The 24,598-nt window shown below is 38.6% G+C and overlaps 1 pseudogene; it reads left to right on the top strand.

Annotated features, from left to right (window-relative positions):
• Positions 1–24,598, top strand: part of LOC102167823 — a 196,995-nt pseudogene that overhangs the window by 136,949 nt on the left and 35,448 nt on the right.

Genomic DNA, 24,598 nt, shown 5'->3' with positions numbered 1-24,598 from the left:
TTTGCATGCATGTATTTGTGCTGGTGTATCACATATTCTTAATCTATTCACCTATTGGTGAGCACTTACGTTGCTTCTATATTTTGGCTGTTGTAAATCATACTTCAATGAACTTAGGAATGCATATATCTTTTTGAGTTAGTGTTTTCATATTTTTTGGATAGATATCCAGAAATAGGATAGCTGGATCATACAGTGGTTCTGTTCTTAATTTTTTGAGGAATCTCCAGACTGTTTTCCATAGTGGCTATGCCAGTTTCATTCCTACCAGTGGTGTATAAGGGTTCTTGTTTCTCCACATCCTCATCAACACTTGTTATTGCTTGCCTTTTTGATAATAGCCATTCTAACAGGCATGGGGTGATATCTTATTGTGGTTTTGATTTGTGTTTACCTAATAATTTGTGGTGTTGAATATCTTTTCATATGCCTGTTGGCCATCTATTCAGCTCCTCTGCTCATTTTAAAAATTGGACTTATCAGACACAACTTAGAATAGATTTACAAGGAGATCCTGCTGAATAGCATTGTGAACTATGTCTAGATACTCATGTTGCAACAGAAGAAAGGGTGGGGGAAAAATGTAATTGTAATGTATACATGTAAGGATAACCTGACCCCCTTGCTGTACAGTGGGAAAATAAAAAAAATAAATAAATAAAAACTGGATTGTGTTTGTTGTTGTTGAATTGTGTATCTCTCTAAATATGACTCCTCAGGCAAGGAAACAAAAGCAAAAATGAACAAGTGTGACTACAGCAAACCAAAAAAGCTTCTTCATAGCAAATGGAACCATCAGTGAAACAAAAAGACAACCTGCTGAAAGGGAGAAAACATTTGCAAATGATATATTCACTCCAGCTTTCTTTTGATTAATGTTAATAACATGGTCTATCTTTTCATCCTTTTTTATAAAGGCATATTTGTATCTTCATATTTAAGTGCATTTCTTATAGGAAGCACATGGTTTAGTCTTGCTTTTTTAATCCAATTTGATAATTTTTGCCTTTTTGATTGGAGTAATTGGAACATTTACATGTAATGTAATTATTGGTATGCAAGTCTGTCATCTTGCAGTTTGTTTTTTACTTGTCACATCTTTAAAAATTTCCCCATTGTTTACTGCTGTCTTTAAGATTGGCTATTATTTTTAATGACTCTCTTCTCCCTCTTAATTTGGCCTATGTGCTATAGCTCTTTGTTTTATTATTTTAATTATCGCTTTAGCATTTATAGTATACATCTTTAATATCATCAAATGTTATTATAGATCTCACATAGAATGTTGGAATCTTATGATGGATTCCATATCCCCTCTACTGGCCTTTTGTGCTATTGTTGTCATACATTTTACTTCCACATATGCTATGAAGCTCATATTATGTTGTTATTATTTTTGTTAATAGGAACACAATCTTATGTCCCTACTCATGTAATTATAATTTCTGATCCTCTTCATTTCTTTGGGTAGAGTCAGATGTCTATGTGGTCTCGGTTTCTTCCTGCCTCAAGGGCTTGCCTTAACATTTCTTTTCTTTTTTTTTTTTTTTTTTTTGCCATTTCTTGGGCCACTTCCGTGGCATATGGAGATTCCCAGGCTAGGGGTCTAACTGGAGCTGTAGCTGCCAGCCTATGCCAGAGCCACAGCAATGCGGGATCTGAGCTGCGTCTGTGACCTACACCACAGCTCACGGCAACACCGGATCCTCAACCCACTGAGCAAGGGCAGGGATCGAACCCGCAACCTCATGGTTCCTAGTCGGATTCGTTAGCCACTGCGCCATGACAGGAACTCCTCTAAACATTTCTTATAGTGCAGGTCTGCTGGTGATACACTCTTTGAGATTTTTTTTTTTTTTTGTCTTTTTAGGTCCACATCCATGGCATATGGAGGTTCCCAGGCTAGGGCTTGAATCAGAGCTATAGTTTCCAGCATATACCACAGCCACAGCAATGAGGGATCCAAGCTAGGCCTGCAACCTACACCACAGCTCACAGCAATACTGAATCCTTAACTCACTGACCTGGGCCAGGGATCGAACCCTTGTCCTCATGGATACTATTGGGTTCATTACTGCTAAGCCATGATGGGAACTCCTCTTTCAGCCTTTTATTCCTGAGAAAAGCCCTTATCCTACCTTTAGTTCTGAAATATACTTTTGCTGGGTATAGAAACCTAGATTGAGATTGACATTTATATCTTTAATCCAACTGGAATTTATATTTGTATATGATGTTCATTCTTTAGGAACTGTAAGACCAACATTTTATCTCTGGCTTCCTAGATGAGTCTTCTTTTAGTTTGTTTTCTACTTAGTGATGATCTCTTTTTTTTCATGACTCTTTTAGTACTTTATTTTTTTATTTTTTATTTTATTTTTTTGTCTTTTTGCCTTTTCTAGGGCCACTCCCATGGTATATGGAGGTTCCCAGGTTTGGAGTCAAATCACAGCTGTAGCCACCGGCCTACACCAGAGCCACAGGAATGTGGGATCTGAGCCACATCTGTGAGCTACACCACAGCTCATGGCAACGCTGGATCCTTAACCCACTGAGCAAGGCCAGGGATCAAACCCGCAACCTCATGGTTCCTAGTCAGATTTGTTAACCACTGTGCCACAATGGGAACTCCCTCTTTTAGTACTTTAAAGATGTTACTTTATCATCATCTTTCTTTCATTGTCTCAGACAAGAACTGTGCTGTAATCCTTATTTTTGTAATGTATCTTTTATTTTATTTTTTTAAAGATTTTCTCTTTACCATTGGTTTTGAACAATTTAATTATATTCTGCCTTGGTGTACTTTTCCTTATGTTTCTTGAGCTTTGAGTTTGTTGGACTGCTTGGATATGTGGATTTATAGTTTTAATCAAATTTGGAAATTTTCTACCATTATTTCTTCAAATACTTTTTCTCTATTCATTTTATTTTTATCTGTCTTTTTATTTCTCTTGGTGTTTTATTTTGGATGGTTTCTTTATCTTCAAATTCACTAATATTTTTATCTGTAGAGCCTAATCTGCTGTTAATCACACCCAGTATTTTTTTATCATCTCACACATTGTGTTTTTCATCCCTCTAAATTCATTTCCCTCTATTTTACAGCTTCCATGTGACTCATTTAAAAATATACAAAATGCATTTATAACAGCTGTTTTACTGTCCTTGTTTGCTTATTTTAACATCTTTGTCAGTTCTGGGTCAGTGTTGATGGGTTGATTTTTAAAATTTTATGAGTTCTACTTTTTGCATGTTGATAATTTTTGATTGGAAGCCAGTCATCATAAATTTTGCCTGTTTGGGTGCTGGATTTTTAAAAAAAAATCCTTGTATTTATTCTTCGTCTTTTTTTTTTTTTTTTTTGTTGTTGTTGTTGTTGCTATTTCTTGGGCCGCTTTCGTCTTTTTGTTGTTGTTGTTGTTGCTATTTCTTGGGCCGCTCCTGCGGCATATGGAGGTTCCCAGGCTAGGGGTCCAAGCAGAGCTGTAGCCACCGGCCTACGCCAGAGCCACAGCAACGCGGGATCCGAGCCGCGTCTGCAACCTACACCACAGCTCACGGCAACGCTGGATCGTTAACCCACTGAGCAAGGGCAGGGATCGAACCCGCAACCTCATGGTTCCTAGTCGGATTCGTTAACCACTGCGCCACGACGGGAACTCCCTTGTATTTATTCTTGAACTTTGTTCTGAGATGCATTTAAGCTGCTTGGAAACAGTCTGATCCCTTTGGGTCTTGTTTTTAAGATTTGTTAGGTGGTTCTGGAACAGAATTTAATTTCAGACTAAGTATTCCCCACTGCCAAGGCTGAGTACACTACCCAATAGCTCTTGAACTGTAATGTTTAGAGTCTGGTGGGAATAGCTATATTCCTGATACTGTGTGAGCACCAGGTACTATTTCCTCTAATCCTTTCCCCAGGTTTGGGTTGGTTTCCTCGCATTTGTGCTAAATATTTAAAGGAGACCCTCTGCTGATTTCTGTAGTTTTCTCTCTGTGAAGCTCTTTTCTATCTGGTATGCTGTTTTGCATAATCTAGCTTCCTCAGATTTGTCTCCTCAACTTAAGGAGTTTTGAAATCCCCTGATATTCATCTCCCTCCTCTGTGACTGGAGAGGCCACCAATAAGTGGTACAGCTGTAGGAATCACCTCAGCTTCTTTCATGTCTCTCAGGGATCACTGTGTTCCATTGCCTGTTGTACAGTGTCTTTTCATATATTCTTTCCATTTTTTTTTTTTGGTTCAGACAAGAGGGTAAATCAAGATTTTGTTACTTCCTCTTTGTCAGAAGTGGAAGTACACTAGCAGTGTATAGATAATATAGTAATAATAATAGTAATTTTTTTCATAGGGTGAAATGTGCTAATAATTATAAAGGGATTAGAGCCTGGCAAATGCTAAGTACCCAATTAATATTAGAGATCACTACTATTACTACTGTTAATACTATTGCTGCTAGTAATTATCTCATAGAGATAATATGTATTATATAATGTAAGTTGCTTAGACAGGGCCTGGCAGTTAGTATATACTCAATATCAATTCTCCTCCTTCTTCTGCTGTACTATTGCTCTGGCTGTGATAACTTTGCTGTTATAACTGTCATTATTACTACAATCTAACTAACAACACTGGCATAAAAAACTCTCACTGGCATGAAAAGAATCTGATCAGCTTCTTATTTATTTATTTATTTTTAAAAGTTTTTTTATTACTCAATGAATTTACTATATTTATAGTTGTACAATGATCATCACAGTCCAGTTTTATAGGATTTACATCTCACATCCCAAGCGCATCCCCCTACCCCCCAACCTGTCTCCTTTGGAAACCATAAGTTTTCAAAGTCTGTTAGTATCTGTTCTGCAAAGAAGTTCATTGTGTCCTTTTTTCAGATTCCACATGTCAGTGATAGCATTTGATGTTGGTGTCTCATTGTCTGACTGACTTCACTCAGCATGATAATTTCTCGGTCCATCCATGTTGCTAAAAACGCCAGTATTTCATTCCTTTTAATGGCTGAGTAATATTCCATTGTGTATATGTAGCACATCTTCTTGATCCACTCTTCTATTGATGGACATTTAGGTCGTTTCCATGTCTTGGCTATTGCAAGTAGTGCTGCAATGAATACTGGAGTACATGTGTCTTTTTGAGTCATTGTTTTCTCTGAATGGATGCCTAGGAGTGGGATTGTTGGATCAAATGGTAGTTGTATTTTTAGTTTTCTGAGGTATGTATGTACTGTTTTCCACAGTGGTTACACCAGCTTACAGTCCCACCAAGAGCGTGATAGGGTTCCTTTTTCTCCACACCGTCTCCAGCACTTATTGTTTGTAGACATTTTGATGATGGCCATTCTGGCTGGTGTAAGGTTGACCAGCTTCTTTGAGAGCTTGTAATTAAGGACTTATCTGAGAAGTGGCATGAACATGTATCCTCTAATCTGAGCCCAGGTGTACTGACCCAGGGGAAATCACTGTACCATATGGTCATGATTTCTACCTTGATCTTGGAGATGCCTTTTCTTGAAAATTATAAAATTGTTACAAATTCAGCTTCTTTGTTAACATAGTCTCTTCAGCAAAGTTTATGCCTTCCTTCTCTCTCCCATTATCTCATGCTAATGTCTTAGAGTTGAGAAAAGAGGTATAGGAAAGAGAGCTAATATATAAATTTAATCTATTGTTATTATGTTCACAAAAATCCTACAGTGTAGCTAGTATCATTGTTTCCTTTTTCCTTACTTACATAAGAGCACTGATGGAGCCAATATCAGACCTACAGTGAATGCCAAGCCCAATCCCTAATCCCATCTCCTGTATTCTAGGCCTGGGTGATATGGGTTTATGCTCTCTTGGAGCACAAAGTACAGACAGGTAAATTTATAAGTGCAGTAAAGTATCATAGGAACAATGACAAAAACGTGCAGAAGGGAACGATTTTACATGGTTTTGGGGGAGAGGGGGTTGGCGCTAAACACTTAATTTGGATTCAATCTTGAGACATGTTAATGTTTGCCTATGATAAAGAGTAGAGAGAAGTGTATTCTTAGCAGAGAGAACAGCATGAATAAAGGCCAAGAAACATAAAATTGCCAGATCATCAGTATGTATGGAATGTAAAATACCAGTAGAGATTGATGAGAAAATGGTCTGGAGTAGGAGGATCTTGATGCCAAGAAAGGAGTTGGAATTTTATCTTGAAAGCCATGGAGAGCCAATGAAGAATTTTAAACTGGAAAGTACCGAAACCAGTTTTTCAGCAATATTTTAAGCCAAAATAATATAAATTAACATATTCCCATGGTAACAAGTCAAACAGTACATATTTAGGAATAAGGACTCAGTTCCTTGGTGCACGTTGATAGAGGTTTCATCCTATAATGTCTACAGGTGGGATTCTCTCCTGATGAAGACAGCATAGCTGAATGTTTTCAGTTTGTGACAGGAGATGGGCAATAAGCAAGTGTCATTTCAGAGAATGAGCATGGGAAGCTGGGGATAGATTCCCCAGATCCCTGAATGAGAAGAGGCTCAATCTTCTGCCTCACTGGAGTGATCCCAAGTTCACTTTCTTTTAAAAATATCCCTATCAACTCTTCTTAAAAGATCCAAATCCAAAGCTTCTCTGAATGTTGTGCAATGGGGTGAGTCTCTCTTTATTCCATTTTATCTGTTTACCTCACTTCACTTTTTAACTCTAAAATGTTTTGAAATGTCCTTTTCACTAATGGCCGTTTTCTTCGCTATTATGGACTCATACTATTTTTATACCTATCATACTGTAATATTTGTTTCACCAGCTTGAACTGGAATCCTAGTTTTCCTTTGATTGCATGGTCCAGGTGAGATGGTGGGGCCTTACTCAAGGGAAGCAGTGGGTGTGAAGAGAAGAGAAACATCTAGAGATGTTGGCGAGTAGCTCTCACAGATTAGGTTTGGGAGCTGAGGGAGAAGTAGGGATGTAAGATAACTGCCGTATTTTAGACATGGCTGGCTGGGTTTACAACAAAACGAGGAGAACTGAGTGTGGAGCAGAAATATAAGGAGATACAGCTTGGACAAATTGAATTTTTAGCACCATTGAGACATGCTGGTTGTAATTTTTCTGTACAACTGGTACTCAGGAGGGATATACAGGAGAAAAATATGGACTCATGACTCTTCAATATGTGACTTCTGATGACTTAGTATATTGTATTGGGCATCCTCAAGACCAACTTCAGGCTCAGTGATTCACTGGAAGTCATCACAGACCTCAGAAAAGCCATTATATTCATGGTTATTGTTTATTACAGTGAAAGAGGGAGACAGAATCAGCAAAGGCAAAAGTTGTGAGGGCAGAGTTCAGGCAAAAGCTTTTGGTTGTCCTTTCCAGTGCATTTGTGCAGAAGGTACTTATCCGAGCAATGATGCGTGACAACACCTATGTAGTGTTGCCACCCAGGGAATCTTACCAAAGTCATGATGTCCAGGGATTTGGGAGGGTTGATTGGATCACCAGGGGGTGCTCACATGACTGTGGCTACTAGTCTTCAGTCCCTTCAGAGGTCACATTGATACTGTGTGGCCTATGATCCCCACAATATCTTACGTTGTCAGCATAAAGCACCTGGCATCATCCTGAAAAATAGACACTCCTATCAGGCAGGATATTCCAAGGGCTTAGATATATTCCAGGAGGCAGGCACGGGCACTTTGGAAGGTTCACAGTTTGAAGATCCTAGACCTGCTGAGTCAGCCCTTTCTTGCACACGGGGCATTGGATGAAATCACTGGGATGGCTCTGTAGAGGGAAAAGTGGGAAAAGACTGTTGCAATCTCCATCCTTTCAGGGAGGTTCTCACAAAGGGGCCTTGGGAAGAATGTCAGAAAGGTAGGAGGACAGCTTATAAGCAGTATTTCTGGAAGCTGAGGGAGCAGGAAATACCAAGGAAAGCATACAAATGTGACAGGGAATTCAGGGAGGAGGCTGACTAGATAGTAGATCCTCTGGATTTAGCCACTAAGAGCTTATTGCCATTTTTATCAGACTGTTTCCATTGCAGTGGCTGGGGCTGGAAGCCTATTGTCAGCTGGAAATGTTAGGAAATGGAGACAAGGAACACAGACAAATACTTTGAGCTGCTTGATTCTGAAGGGAAGAAGAGTGATAAGGTGGCAGTTAGATGTGAATAGCAGATCAAGAAATGAACTTATCTAGCCATGGGAAACATGGGAAGACTTGAGTGTGTTTATAGATTATGGGAAAGAAGCTGAAAATCAGAGTGAGTGTGAGAGAAAGAGGGAGAGAGACAACTTGAAAACACAGGAAAAAGAAGACATGTCATGTGGAAGAGGTATGCCTGGGGTGTTGAGGAGAGCAGTTAAGGAGGAGCCACTTAGGAGAAAGGTGAAAGAACTGACTGCTAAACATAGCTGAGGTACTTAAGGAAGTTATCATTTATGACATCATAATGTTTAGGCTGGAAAGTGGAGTCCAGAGTTTGAATGCTGTAGAGTAGGCATGTGGGGATGAGAAAATGAGAAGAATATAAGGATAGTAGATTGTGATAAAGGAGCTATTGAGAGTTTAGCTAAACTATTCTGCATCACTGCTGCCTTTGTATCCATATTATTTAACCATGTGTTCTGCAGGGACCTTGAACTAACATTTCCCCCACCTATGTGAGCACATAACCCTGATAGCAGCCCAGTCACCAGCAAATGTAAATTCCTGTTATGGCTATGGTATTTCCCAACAACCCTTCCCCCTACCTCCCAGAGCCTGTATGCCTTATGGGTCTTTTAGATGAGACCCCCAGGGGGACTTTGCAAAAGCTCGCTCTTTGGATTGAGTTGACCCTTCTACCCCTAGCCTGGGAGCTCCAAAGCACTCACCCATGCACCCTAATAAAGGCATGTACCTCGGGTCCTGTCACTCTTTCTGCCTGTACCTTGCCTTGACGTTCCCATACAACCCCTCAAGGCATGCCATATTCTTCCTCCAGGACCTGCAAGTGATAAACTTTTTTCTATTTCAGTTTCTTTTGCAGTCTGTTGTTGAATCTCTGCTCACCCCTTGGCACCTTGAGCTCTGTTTAACAAATGTTAACTTAATAAAGTCATAATAGGAACAGAGCATACAATTTTGGAGGTTCTGTGTAATGACCTCCAAAAGTCTAGGGTGTAGCCTGAATCCAGTAGGTAAAGTTCATTGGCATCCAGGGGTTAAGAATTGTGGAGGGTTAGGAATTGGAATGTGTCACCTGCAGGACAATCTCATTTGGGCAAATCCAGGGCTTTATCTGATGGAGAGGGAGGTGCTGGATGGAAGCTCCACCGGGTTGGTTTTCTAGAAGCTAATAGTAGTGTCTTCTTTCATGACAATAGGGCAGCAAGAATGGCTTAATGCATAAGTATCAGAAAGACTAAACCAAGCTGCTTAAAACACCACAGAAATATGTGAGTTGATCACCTTCAGGGCCAGCTTTGGAGACTCCAGGTCTAGTTCTCTGCTGTTCTCTCAGCTTGGCCAACCTCTGTATGGGGAACTAGTTCTCTTTAAAAAAAATGTAGTAAAATACGCATAACATAAAATTGAATATCTTAATCAATTTAAGTGTACAGTTTAGTGGCATTAAGTACCTTCACACTGTTGTACAACCATTGCTCCCACCCATCTCCAGAGGCTTCTCATCTTGCAAAACTAAAACTCTGTACCTGTTAAACAATAACTTCCTATTTCTCCTTCTTCCTAGCCCCTGGCAACCACCATTCTACTTTGTCTCTCCAAATTTGAATACTCCAGGAACCTTATAAGTGGAATCATACAGTATTAGTCCTATTGTGAGTGACTTATTTCACTTCCAATAGTGTCCTCAAGGTTCAGTGTTGGAGCACGTGTCAGAATTTCCTTCCTTCTGAAGGCTGAGTAATATTTTTGATGTATGTATATCCCACATACTATTTATTTATTCATCCACTAATAAGACACTTAGGTTGCTTCCACTTTTTGGCTTTTGTGAATATTTTGTGACTAATGCTGCTGTGAACATGGGTGTACATATATATGTTCAAGTCTTGCTTTTGTTTCTTTTGGCATATATCCAGAGATGGAGTTGCGGCATCATGAGGTAATCGTATATTTCTTTCTTTATTTTTTCATGGCCGCACCCGAGGCATATGGAAATTCCTGGGCTAGGGGTCGAATTGGAGCTGCAGCTGAGGCCTATGCCACAGCCACAGCAATGCCAGATCCAAGCTGCATCTGCAGCCTTCGCTGCAGCTCATGGCAACGATGGATCCTTAACCCACTGAGCAAGACCAGGGATTGAACCTGTGTTCTCACAGACACTATGTTGGGTTCTTAACCCACTGAGCCATAGCAGGAACCCTGTATGTTTAATTTTTTGAGGAACCACCATAGTTTTCTATAGCTGCTATGTCATTTTACATTCCCACCAACTCTGGGCTTAAGTCTTGAGCTCTTTTCTTCCTATTGGAAAATGGTCCAGACTTTATCTCCCCATGCTATGATGTCCAAGGAAAGGCAGAAACTTCCAGCATTCTAAGCAGTAGCTATGAGACATAACTTGCTTGGGCTGCTCAGGTCACATAGCTAAGCTTGAACCAATGACTGGTAAAGGGAAGGCAGTGAACTGGTGGACTTCAGACAATCCAGTCTCCCCTTGTACTAAGGGGAGGGTCATTTGTCCCCTTAAGTACATATGCTGCATAGAGCCTCAAGTGAGGACCACTAATGCAAAGAATTCAGGCCATAGTTATTTAATGTAAAAAGGCATTTTCATGTGCATGTGTGTTGAGGGAACATTCTCCTGAATTCTTTTTTTTTTTTTTTTGTCTTTTTTAGGGCTGCACCCTTGGCATGTGGAGGTTCTCAGGCTAGGGGTCTAATGGGAGCTGTAGCCACTGGCCTACGCCACAGCCACAGCAACGCTGCATCTGAGCCACGTCTACAACCTATGCCACAGCTCATGGCAATGCCAGATCCTTAACCTACTGAGCAAGGCCAGGGGTTGAACCCACAACCTCATGGTTCCTAGTTGGATTCGTTAGCCACTGAGCCACAACGGGAACTCCTTTTTTTTTTTTTTTTTTTTTTTAATTCTGAATTCTTTCTATCTTGTTCTATTATTTTTGTCTCTTTGCTTCACTAAAGCATAATGTTTCTCTGACATTTGGAGCAGTGGCCCCAGGATACAGGATTGTTAGGGAAAAGGACAGCTCGTTTTTTAACACATGGTTTTCTTTTATTAACTTTACAAGGGAAGGGGAACTTTTGCCAAACGTCAAGACTTTTCTTCACAGTTTGTCATCTACAATGAGAGAAGACATATTGGCCAGGCTTCCCTGGTCTCAGAAGAAAGACCTGCACTCAGTCCTTGGAAGGCTGTTTGTTTAATTGCTGATGAACACCAGCTTCCTGACTCTGGGCTAAAGAGTTGCACCCTTTTATGAGAGGCCTGGGCTGGGCAGCACAGGCCACCTTTGCACAGTCACTTGGATGATTTAAGATCTCATCAGGAAAGAGACTATAGATGCCAGTTCCCAGGTCCACATTCAAACAAAGATTCAGAGGGAAAGGTCTTGGAAACAAATACTCCTGGCTTTGTCAGAAGGAAAATGTCAGCTAGTTGCAGCCAAGCTCTAAGCCCATTTTGAAGGTTTCATTGTCAATCAGGACCAACTCAGCGAAAATGAATTTTCTCGTGAAAATTCAGATGCTGCATCCACTCCCTCAGGCCTGGCAAAGAGAACATGGAGCCCACAAATGGAATAAAGAGTAGGTCCCACTTAGAGCACTCAGTTTCTCTGGGGTCTCTGGTTACCAGGCTGGTATCCTCCTACTAGCCTCAGAGGCTGGGGCTAGTCCAGGATGGGGTATCCAGAGAGCCACCTCACAGAGAGAGGTGCATCCACACTGGGATCTCAGTCTCCTACCCTGGGCTGGGGCAGGCAGGCCTACTCAGTGCCTCCCACTGGGATGCCCAGGCCCTTCATTAGCATCCTTTCCTGCCTATTGATTGAGTCTCAGAGGGGCCAGGTTGGACCCTCCCTCATGTTTTCTCTGCTCCCATTTTCCCAGGCTTCCTGGCTACCAGCTTAACTGGTGGCTAAGGAGTGGCAGGCCTTAACCCAGAAGGAGGCTCCACGCAGGAACCCTACCAAGACTCATACTTGGCATATAGCATTGTGGGCTTCCTTACCCTGGCCCAGGGCCATGGAGTGGGACCTGCCTTCTGTCGGGGGCCCAGGATGCGTTCACCTCCAAGCTGCTGGCCCTGTGGCCTTGGCTTTGTGTGGCTCCGGTCAAGCAGGTCTTTCTTCACTGGGGCCTCCCAAGGCAGCAGAGAAAGAGCCCCAAACCCGTTTCCCACCCTCTGAAAAACGGGGCTTTGACTTCCCTGGGTGTTCCAGGCCCTTCTTGTTTCAGCAGGAGGATCCTGTGTGTTTGATCTAAATCTGGTCTCCCGCTGGAAAGACCCAAACAATCTAAGTCAAAACAGTATTAACAGGAAACCTGTCTCTTAAGGCCAAGAATGCCACCAAAATAACTCTGTCTTTAATTCTGATAGTAGCACCATTTGGGGAAGGCCTTTCTTTACCTGCAAAAAACAGTAAGTGGAACTCTCCTCACCCCCAACATACACCTGAGCAGGAGAGCAGAGGATTGCTGGAGAGCCAGGCAAGCAAAAGATGTGTTTTTACTGAGTGAACTGACCAGGTGTTTTTGTTTGGTGGAGATAACTGAGAAGGAAAAAATAAATCCTGCTTTTTTCTTTCAAGCCATGTTCATTTTCACTGTGGAATATTTGTGAGCTCAAAACACTACAAGGAAGAAAAGTCATTCATAATCTTACAATACAAAAAGAACTGCAGTAAACGTTTTCTGCGAACTTTAAGTGTTTTATTTATATGTGCACATGCACATTTTTAATGGTTTATGTGCCTCTTATTTTAGTTTCTTGGCCACATGCAGTCACTGCTACCGACTTCCAGGCATATTCTCCCCATGTACAAGCATTTATTTATGTATTATGTTTTTATATGCAAGTGGTAGCTTAGCAAAATACTTTTGTGGACCTTTTTTTTTAACTTGACAATACATCTTGGAGAGTTTTCCATGTCGCAATGTACAGTTCTACTGCATTCTTTTAAAATGTTGCATTAGTATTCCATTGTATGATTGCACCATAATTTATCCGATCCCCTATTGGGAACATTTAGATTGTTTTCAGACCTTTGATGTTAAAAAATACCATGTCTCACTTCCTAGAAGTAGCATTATTGGGTCAAAGGATTTCACATGTTTAGAGCTGTTGCCAGACTGCTCTCCACAGAGTAACCCCAGTCTGCACTCCCACCTGCAAAATATATGAGGTTGTTTATTTCACCACACATATCATTCAGTTTGCTATCAAAATTTTTGAATTTTGCCGATTTAAGAAGTGAAAAAATATCATTGTGTAGCTTTGCATTGCTTTCAAGAGCAAGATTGAAAATATTCTCCCATATTTGAAAGCGTTTGCATTTTTGTTTCAGTGAAATGTCCCTGTTATTTGCTCACTTTTCTGATTGGCTGTTGGTACTCTTTCTCTTCCTTTTTGGAGAATGTTTTTATTTTCAGACCCTACTCCTTTACTTCTTTTTAGCCCAACAATGAAATGGGGCTTTAACTTCCCCAGGAATGATGTGATATCTTGTGGTTTTAATTTGTATTTCTCTCATGATTAGCAAAGTTGAACATCTTTTCATGTGCCTTTTGGCTATCTATATATCTTTTTGGAAAAATATCTATTCAGTCGTTTTGCCCATTTCTTTGGATTGGTTTTTTGATGTTGAGTTGCACGGACTGTTTATGTATTTTGGATATTAACCCCTTATAGGTCATATAATTTGCAAATATTTTCTCCCATTTTGTAGTTTGTCTTTTTGTTTTGTCAATGATTTTCTTCACTGTGAGAGAGTTTTTAAATTTAATTAAAGGTCTCATTTGTTTATTTTTGCTTTTGTTTCCTTTGCCTTATGAGACAGATCCAAAAAATATTGTTATGATTTATGTTCTGCCTATGTTTTCTTCTAGGAGTCTTAAGGTTTCTGGTCTTATATATAGATGTTTAATCCATTTTGAATTTATTTTTGTATTTTGTGTGAGAAAATGGTCTAGTTTCATTCTTTCATATGTAACTGTCCAGTTTTCCCAGCATGAATAATCGAAGAGACTATCTTTTCTCCATCTTACTTCATTTGTTGTAGATTAATTGACCATAGCTTTGTGGGTTTATTTCTGGGCTCTCTGTTCTGTTCCATTGATTCCTATGTTTGTTTTTGTGCCAGCATCACATTGTTGTGCTTTGTAGTATAGTCTGAAGCCAAGGAGCATGATACCTTTAGTTTTGTTCTTTTTTTCTTAAGATTGCCTTGGCCATTTGGGGTCTTTTGTGATTCCATATAATTTTTTTTTTTTTTTAGTTTTGAGAAAAATGTCATGAATATTTTGATAGAGATTACATTAAATCTGTAGATTATTTTGGGTAGTATGGATGTTTTAACAATATTAATTCTTCCATGAACATGGGATATATTTCCATTTATTTACACTGTCAGTTTCCTTCATCAGTGTCTTATAGTTTTCAGAGTATAGATCTTTCACCTCCTTGCTTGAGTTTATTCCTAGGTATTTTTGTTATTTTTGGGCAGTTGTAAATGGGATTGTTTTTTAATTTCTTTATGATAGCTCATTATTAGTGTATAGGAAAGCACTAGCTTTATGTATGTTAATCTTGTATCCTGCAACTTTATTTAATTCATTTATTCTAGTAGTTTTCTGGTGGAGACTTTAGGATTTTCCATATATAGTATCATCTGCAAATAGTGACAGCTTTCCTTCTTCTCTTTGAATTTGGATTCCTTCTATTTCTTTTTCTTATCTTATTCCTATGCCTAGGATTCCAATACAGTGTTGAATAAAGGGGTAATAGTGGACATCCTTGTATTGTTTCTAATTTTCAAGGAAAAAGCTTTTCATCATTGAGTATGTTACTTGTATGTTTATAATAAATGGTCTTTATTACATTGAGATATGTTTCCCCTATACCCAATTAGATGAGAGTTTTTATCATGGATGGATGTTGAATTTTGTCAGATACGTTTTTGCATCTATTGAAGCAATCTTGTGATTTTTATCCTTCCTTTTGTTAATATGGTGTGTTACATATATTGATTTCCAGATACTGAACCATTCTTGTATCCCTATAATCACTTGATCATTATGTATGATCCTTTTTATATATTGTTGAGTTCAGTTTGTTAATATTTTGATGGGGATTTTGCATCTATATTCATTAGAGATATTGGCCTGTGATTTTACTTTTTTTTTTTGATAATGTCTTTGTCTGGTTTTGGTAGCTACATAGAATGAATTTTTGAGTATTCCTTCCTCTTCAATTTTTGGGAATAGTTTGAGAAGTATAGGTATTCACTTTTCTTTATATGCTTAGCAGAATTCGCCTATAAAGCTTTTCAGTCCTGGACTTTTGTTTGCTAGGAGTTTTTTTTTTTTATTATTGCATACTTGATATCACTACTATTGATTGGTCTGTTCAGACTGTCTATTTTTTTTCATGGTTCAGCCTTGGAAGATTGCATGGTTTTAGAAATTTATCCATTTCCTCTATGTTATCTAATTTGTTGGCATATAACTGTTGTATTTATTTATAATTTTTTGTATCTATGTGATGTTGGTTGTAATTTCTCTTCTTTAATTTTTTATTTTGTTCTTTTGAGTCCTCCCTCTTTTTTTCAATTTTATGTTTTTTTTAAAAGTCATCTCTTGGTTCATAGATCTTTTATATATATATATGTGTGTGTGTGTATATATGTATATATACACACACATACACACATACATACATATATATGTATATATTGTTCTGTATTTTACCTTTATCATCTTTATTATTTCCTTCCTTTTGCTGACTTTGGGCTTTGTATATTCTTCTTTTTCTAATTTTTTTGGTTGATAGGTTATGTTGTTTTTTGAAGAATTTCTTGTTTATTTAGTAGGCCTATATTGCTATAACTTCCCTCTTAGAGCTGCTTTTGCTGTGTATACAGGTTTTAGAAAGGGGTGTGTGTGTGTGTGTGTGTGTGTGTGTGTGTGTGTGTGTGTGTGTGTGTTTTGGCTGTACCCATGGCATAAGGAAGTTCCCTGGCCAGGGATTAAACCCACAGCACAGCAGTAACCCAAGTTGCTGCATTGGCAGGGCAAGATTCTTAGTCTACTAGAACACAAGAGAACTCTGGAAATGTATGTTTTCATTTTCATTTTTTGAGATATTTTCTGATTTCCTCTTTGATTTCTTCATTGGCTTATTGGTTTTTTAGTGTATCATTTTGTTTAGTCTCCAGGTGTTTGTGTTTTCCCGCATTTTTCTTTCTGTCTGTAATTGTTCCCTAGTTTTATACTCATGTGGTTGGAAAAATGCTTGGTATAACATCTATCCTCTTAAATTTTTTGAGACTTGTTTTGTGGCCTTGCATGTGATCTATCCTGAGGGATTTTTTTTTTCTCATTTAAAAATTATAGTTGATTTAAAATGTTGTGCCAAGTTCTGCTATACAGCAGTGATGCACTCATGTGTATATATATTTGAAGAATTTCAAATGTATATATATATACATTTTATACATATTATATGTATATATATATATACATTAGTTTTCTCACTATATCTTCCATCATGTTCTATCCCAAGAAATTGGATATAGTTTCATGTGCTGTTCAGTAGGACCTCATTGTTTATCTATTCTAAATGTAATACTTTGCATCTACTAACCCCAGACTACCTGTTAATCCCACTCCCTCCTCCACCCTCTTTGGCAACCACAAGTCTTTTCTCTATGCCTGTGGGTCTGTTTCTCTTTTGTAGATAAGTTCATTTGTGCCATATTTTAGATTCCACATATGAGTGACATCATATGGTATCTGTGTTTCTTTTTCTGATTTACTTGACTTAGTATGAGAATGTCTAGTTTCCTCCATGTTGCTGCAAATGGCATTATAGAATTTTTTTATGGCTGAGAAAAAATATGTGTGGTATATATGTACAACTTTTTTGGGGCATTTTTTTATATTACTCAATGAATTTATTACAGTGATCATCACAACCCAATTTTATAGCATTTCAATCCCAAATCCCCAGCATATCCCCCCACCTCCCAAACTCTCTCCTTGGGAAACCATAAGTTTTTCAATATCTATGAGTCAGTATCTGTTCTGCAAAGAAGTTCATTGTGTCCTTTTTTCAGATTCCACATGTCAGTGATAGCATTTGATGTTGGTGTCTCATTGTCTGACTGACTTCACTCAGCATGATGATTTCTCGGTTCATCCATGTTGCTAAAAATGCCAGTATTTCATTCCTTTTAATGGCTGAGTAATATTCCATTGTGTATATGTAGCACATCTTCTTGATCCACTCCTCTATTGATGGACATTTAGGTCGTTTCCATGTCTTGGCTATTGCAAGTAGTGCTGCAGTGAATACTGGAGTACATGTGTCTTTTTGAGTCATTGTTTTCTCTGAATGGATGCCTAGGAGTGGGATTGTTGGATCAAATGGTAGTTGTATTTTTAGTTTTCTGAGGTATGTATATACTGTTTTCCACAGTGGTTACACCAGCTTACAGTCCCACCAAGAGCGTGATAGGGTTCCTTTTTCTCCACACCGTCTCCAGCACTTATTGTTTGTAGACATTTTGATGATGGCCATTCTGGCTGGTGTAAGGTGGTACCTCAGAGTGGTTTTGATTTGCATTTCTCTCATAATGAGTAATGTTGAACATCTTTTCATGTGTTTTTGGCCATCTGTATGTCTTCTTTGGAGACTTGTCTGTTTAGATCTTGTGCCCATTTTTGGATGGGGTTGTTTGTTTTTTTGGTATGGAGCTGCAGAAAGTGTTTATAAATTTTGGAGATGAATCCCTTGTCAGTCGATTCACTTGCAAAGATGTTCTCTCATTCTGTGGGTTGTCTTTTTGTGTTGTTTAGGGTTTCCTTTGCTGTGCAGAAACTCTGAAGTTTGAGTAGGTCCCATTTGTTTATTTTTTGTTGTTGTTGTCAGTCCTCTGATAGGTGGATCTGAGAAGATGTTACTGTCGTTCATGTCACAGAGTGTTTGGCCTATGTTTTCCTCTAGGAGTTTGATAGTGTCTGGTCTTACATCGAGGTCTTTAATCCATTTGGAGTTGATTTTTGTGTATGGTGTTAGGGAGTGTTCTCATTTCATTCTTTTCCATGTGGCTGTCCAGTTTTCCCAGCACCACTGATTGAACAGGCTGTCCTTTCTCCATTGTATATTCTTGCCTCCGTTGTCATAGATGAGTTGGCTGTAGGTGCGTGGGTTGAATTCTGGGCTTTCCAGCCTGTTCCACTGATCTATATTTCTGTCTTTGTGCCAGTACCATGTGGTTTTGAGGACTGTTGCTTTGTAGTGTAGTCTGAAGCCAGGAAGCCTGATTCCTCCAGCTCCGTTTTTCTTTTTCAGGATGTCTTTGGCTATTCTGGGTCTTTTGTGCTTCCAAACAACCTTTAAAATCTTTTGTTGGAGTTCTGTGAAAAACGTCCTTGGTAAGTTGATAGGGATTGCATTGAATCTGTAGATTGCCTTGGGTCATACAGTCATTCTGATACTATGAACTCTTCCAATCCACGAGCATTTCCATCTGTTTGTGTCATCTTTGATTTCTTTCATCAGTGGCTTGTAGTTTTCAGAGCACAGGTCTTTTGTCTCTTTAGGTAGTTTACTCCTATGTATTTTATTCTTTTGGATGCGATGGTAAGTGGGATTGCTTCCCTAATTTCCTTTTCTGCTTTTTCATTGTTAGTATATAGAAACGCTGTCGATTTCTGTGTGTTGATTTTGTATCCTGCGACTTTGCCAAATTCGTGGATGAGCTCTAACAGTTTTCTGGTAGAGTCTTTAGGATTCTCTATGTATAGGATCATGTCATCTGCAAATAGGGATCGTTTTACTCCTTCCTTTCCAATTTGGATTCCTTTTACTTCTTTTACTTCTCTGATGGCTGTGGCTAGGACTTCCAGAACTATGTTGAAGAGTAGTGTGAGAGCAAACATCCTTGTCTTGTTCCTGATCTCAGCAGGAATTCTTTCAGCTTTTCACCATTGAGAATGATGTTCGCTGTGGGTTTGTCAAATACGGCCTTTATCATGTTGAGGTAGGTTCCCTCTGTGCCCACTTTCTGAAGGGTTTTTTTCAGAAAATGGGTGTTGGATTTTGTCAAAGGCCTTTTCCGCATCTATTGAGAGGATCATATGGTTTTTATTCTTCAGTTTGTTAATGTGGTGTATCACACTGATGGATTTGCGGATATTGAAGAACCCTTGCATCCCTGGGAGAAATCCCACTTGATCATGATGTACAATCCTTTTCATGTATTGTTGGATGTGGTTTGCTAGTATTTTGTTGAGGATTTTTGCATCGATGTTCATCAGTGAAATTGGCCTGTAGTTTTCTTTTTTTTTTTTGTGGAGTCCTTGTCTGGTTTTGGTACCAGGGTGACGGTGGCCTCATAGAATGAGTTTGGGAGTGTCCCTTCCTCTGTGATCTTTGGGAACAATTTCAGAAGGAGAGGTGTTAGCTCTTCTCTAGATGTTTGATAGAACTTGCCCGTGAGGCCATCTGGTCCTGGGCTTTAGTTTTTGGAAGTCTTTTAATCACAGTTTCAATTTCAGTTCTTGTGATGGGTCCGTTCATCTTTTCTATTTCATCTTGGTTTAGTCTTGGAAGATTGTACTTTTCTAAGAATTTGTCCATTTCTTCTAGGTTTTCCATTTTATTGGCGTATGGTTGCATATAGTAGTCTCTTATGATCCTTTGTATTTCTGTGATGTCCGTTGCTACTTCTCCTTTTTCACTTCTAATTTGATTGATTTGAGTCCTCTCTCTTTTTCTCCTGGTAAGTCTGGTGAGGGGTTTATCCATTTTGTTGATCTTTTCAAAGAACCAGCCTTTTGTTTCATTGATCTTTTCTATGGTTTTCTTTGCTTCTATTTCATTGATTTCTGCTCTGATTTTAATGACTTCTTTCCTTCTACTAACTTTAGGTCTTGTCTGTTCTTCTCTCTCAAGCTGCTTTAGATGTAAAGTTAGCTTGTTTATTTGAGCTTTCTCTTGTTTCCTGGGGTGGGCTTGTATTGCTCTCAGCTTTCCTCTTAGAACGGCTTTTGCTGCATCCCATAGGTTTTGGAGTGTCATATCTTTGTTGTCATTTGCTTCGAGGTATTTTTTAATTTCCTCTTTGATTTCTTCAGTGATCCATTGGTTGTTTAGTAGCATGTTGTTGAGTCTCCACGTGTTTGTGTTTTTTGCAGTATTTTTCTTGTTGTTGATTTCCAGTCATATAGCGTTGTGGTCGGAAAAGATGCTTGATATGATTTCAGTTTTCTTCAAGTTACTGAGGTTGGATTTGTAGCCCAGGATATGATCCATCTTAGAGAATGTTCCATGTGCACTTGAGAAGAATGTGTATTCTGTTGCTTTTGGATGAAACGTCCTATAAATATCCATGAAGTCCATCAGGTTTAATGCTTCATTCAGGGCCTGTGTTTCCTTATGGATTTTCTGTCTGGTTGATCTGTCCATTGCTGTGAGTGTGGTGTTCAGATCCTGCACTATTATTATTATTGTGTTATTGTTGATTTCTCCTTTTAAGGTTGTTAGCAGTTACCTTACATATTGTGGTGAACCTGTGTTGGGTGTGTAGATATTTAAAATTGTTCTATCTTCTTCTTGGATTGATGCTTTGATCATTAGGTAGTGACATTCCTTGTCTCTTAAAATGTTCTTCATTTTAAAGTCTATTTTTTCTAATATGAATTATTGCTCCTCCAGCTTTCCTTTGATTCCCGTTTGCATGGACTATTTTCTTCCATCCTCTCACTTTCAATTTGTATGTGTCTCTAGAAGTGAAGTGGGCCTCTTGAAGACAGCATATATATGAGTCTTGTTTTTGTATCCATTCAGCCAGTCTGTGTCTTTTGGGTGGGGAATTTAGTCCATTCACATTTAAGCTAATTATTGATATGTATGTTCTTACTACCTTTTTATTAATTGCTTTGGATTTGTTTGTGTTGTTACTGTCTTCCCTTCTTCTGTTGTTCTCTCCTCTTGTGGTTTGATGGCTATCTTTCGTGTTGCATTTGAGTTGATTTTTCTTATTTGTTTGTGTATCAATTGTAGACTTCTGGCTTGAAGTTATTCTGAAGTTTTGATGTAAAAAGTCAAAACTTACATATACAAGATTATTTTAAGTTGTTGATCTTCTAATTGCAATTGCATCTCCACTGTCCTGCATTTGCAGCCACTTCTTCTCACGATTTCTGATTTTGGTGGCATTATTGTGCATGGATTATTTTGTATCTTTGCTGTATATATACCTTTACTGGTGAGCCTTGTCATTTGTGGCATTTTTGTTTCTGGTTGCAGCCTTTTTTTTTTCTTTGCTGCCTAGAGAAGTTCCTTTAGTATTTGTTGTAAAGCTGGTTTAGTGTTGCTGAATTCTCTTAGCTTTTGCTTATCTGTGAGGCTTTTGATTTCTCCTTCAAATCTGAATGAGAGCCTTGATGGGTAAAGCCATCTTCGTTGGAGGTTTTTTCCTTTCATCACGTTGAGTATATCATGCCACTCCCTTCTGGCCTGCAGAGTTTCTGCTGAAAAATCTGCTGATAACCCTATTGGGATTCCCTTGTATGTTATTTCTTTTCCCTAGCTGCTTTCCAGGTTTTCTCTTTGTCTTTAATTTTGGTCAGTTTGATTATTTTGTCTTGGGGTGTTCCTCCTTGGGTTCATTTTATGTGGTACTTGTTGTGCTTCCTGGATTTGAATGAGTGGTTCCTTTCCCATGTTAGGGAAGTTTTTGGCTATTATCTCTTGGAATATTTTTACTGTCCCCTTCTCTCTCTCTTCTCCTTCTGGCACCCCTATAATATGGATGTTGGTGCGTTTCACATTGTCCCAGCATTCTTTGGGACTCTCTTCATTTGTTTTCAATCCTTTTTCTCTTTTCTGTTCCACGTCCGTAATTTCCACTTATCTGTCCTCCACCTCACTTATTCGTTCTTCTGCCTCCTGTATTCTGCTGTTAGCTGCTTCTGATGAATTTTTTATTTCAGTTATTGTATTTTGCATCTTTTCTTTCTTAAGTTTTGTATCTTGTATCTCTTTGCTCAGTGTTTCGTGTAAGTTATCCATCTTTGATTCCAGTTTTTTCCCAACATCTTGCATCATCTTCAGCATCAACAGTCTAAAGTCTTTTTTCTGGAGGTGATTGATATGGCTTCCTCTTTGTCTTCTGGAGTAGGATATATTTTTGAAAGTTTCTGGTTGATTTGGTTGAAGATTCCTCAGCATTTAGTTGTAATTTTGTTGTTTTTAGGAGAGAAGTTGAGCTCCAGCCCTTCTGTTGTGCCATCCTTATCTCGTCCTCCTCTTCATCCTTTTTTTTTAAATTAATGTATAGTTGATATACAGTGTTGTGCCAATTTCTGCTGTACAGCATAGTGAACCAATCTTACATATATATGGTGTATATATATATGTATATACAACTTCTTTTTTATGCTGTCTTCCATCATGTTCTATCTCAAGATATTGGGTATAGTTCCTTGTGCTGTACAGTAGGACCTCATTGCTCATCCATTCTAAATGTAACTGTTTGAATCTACCAACCCCAAAATCCGCATTCATCCCACCTTCTCCCTCGTCTCCTTTGGTAATGTCTGTCAGTCTGTTCCTGTTTTGTAGGTAGGTTCTTTTGTGCCATATTTTAGATTCCACATATAAGTGATATCATATGGTGTATGTCTTTCTCTTTCTGACCCACTTTACTTAGTATGAGAATCTCTAGTTTGATGCACATTTCTTCAAATAGCATTCATTCTTTTTATGTCTGACTGGTATCATTGTGTATATATACTCCATCTTTTTAATCCATTCATCTGTTGATGGGCGTTTAGGTTGTTTCCATGTCTGGGCTATTGTGAATAGTGCTGCAATGAACATAGGGGTGCACGTATATTTTTGAATTGTAGTTTTGTCTGGATATATGTGCAGGAGTTGGTATTGCTTGATCATATGGTAGTTCTATATTTAGTTTTCTAAGGAAAATCCATACTGTTTTCCATAGTGGTTGTACCAGTTTGCATTCCTACCAATAGTGTAGGAGGTTCCCTTTTCTCTACACCCTCTCCAGCATTTGTTATTTGTAGACTTGTATCCTGGAGAATGTTCATTGTGCACTTAAGGAGAATGTGCATTCTTCTGATTTGGGGAGGAATATCCTGTGGATATTTTTAATTTATTTATTCATATTTATTTATTTATTTATTTTTCTTTTTTGGCTGATCCACAGCATATGGAGTTTCTGGGGATTAGATCCAAGTTGTAGTTGTGAACTATGCTGCAGCTGTGGCAATGCTGGATCCTTTAACCCATTGTGGCTGGCTGGGGATTGAACCTGTGTCCTTGGTGTTGCAGTGACACCATCATTCCTGTTGTGCCACAGCAGGAACACCCTGTGAATATCTTTTAAATACAACTGGTCTAATGTGTCATTTAAGACTGCTGTTTTCTTGTTGATTTTCTGTCTGGGTGATCTGTCCATTCATGTAAGTGGGATGTTAAAGTACCCTTCTATTATTGCATTATAGACAGTTTTTCCCTTTATGTCTGTTAATATTTGCTCTCTATGTTTAGGTGCTCCTATATTAGTTTCATATATGTTAACAAGTGTTATATCCTCCTCTTATATTGATCTCTTTATCGTATATAATGTCCTTCTTTGTCTTTTGTTATAAACTTTGTTTTAAAGTCTATTTTGTCTAGCTTTTTTTTTTCTTTTTACAGTCAAACCAGCAGCATATGGAAGTTCCCACATCAGGGAGGGAATCGGAGCTGCAGCTGCAGGCCTGTGCCACAGCCACAGCAACACTGGATCTGAGCCGCATCTGTGACCCATGCCACAGCTTGTGGCAGTGCTGGATCCTTAACCCACTGAGTGAAGCAAGGGATTGAACCCAAATCCTCACAGAGACAACAGGTTCAGAGCCACTATAGGAACTCCTGTTTTGTCTGATTTAATCATTATTATCCCCACTTTCTTGTTATTTCCATTTGCATGAAATAGCTTTTTCCATCTCCTCTTTAAAAATGTGTGTCTTTAAAAGCTCTGAAGTGACTCTCTTATAAGCAACAGTTATATTGTCTTTTTTATTTTTTAAATCCCTTCAGTCATCCTCCGTATTTTGATTGGGGCATTTAATCCATGCACATTTAAAGTAATTATTGAGAGGTTTGTACTTGTCATTTTGATATTGTTTCCTGGTTGTTTTTTTAATTCTTTTCTTCTTTTAGTTTTTTTCCCTTGTGATTTGATTATTTTCTTTACTGGTGTGCTTGTGTTCCATTCTCTCTTGTTTTTGTGTTTCTGTTGTAGGTTTATGCTGGGGTTCATATAAGTTGACTTTTAATTACATGTCTTGGTGTGTGCCTGTTTGGATTCATCTTGAGAT

The sequence above is a fragment of the Sus scrofa genome, chromosome 14 (assembly GCF_000003025.6).
Source record: "Sus scrofa isolate TJ Tabasco breed Duroc chromosome 14, Sscrofa11.1, whole genome shotgun sequence".
Lineage (NCBI taxonomy): Eukaryota > Metazoa > Chordata > Mammalia > Artiodactyla > Suidae > Sus > Sus scrofa.
Note: the sequence above shows the minus strand (reverse complement) of the source record. Positions and strands in the feature narration are given on the sequence as shown.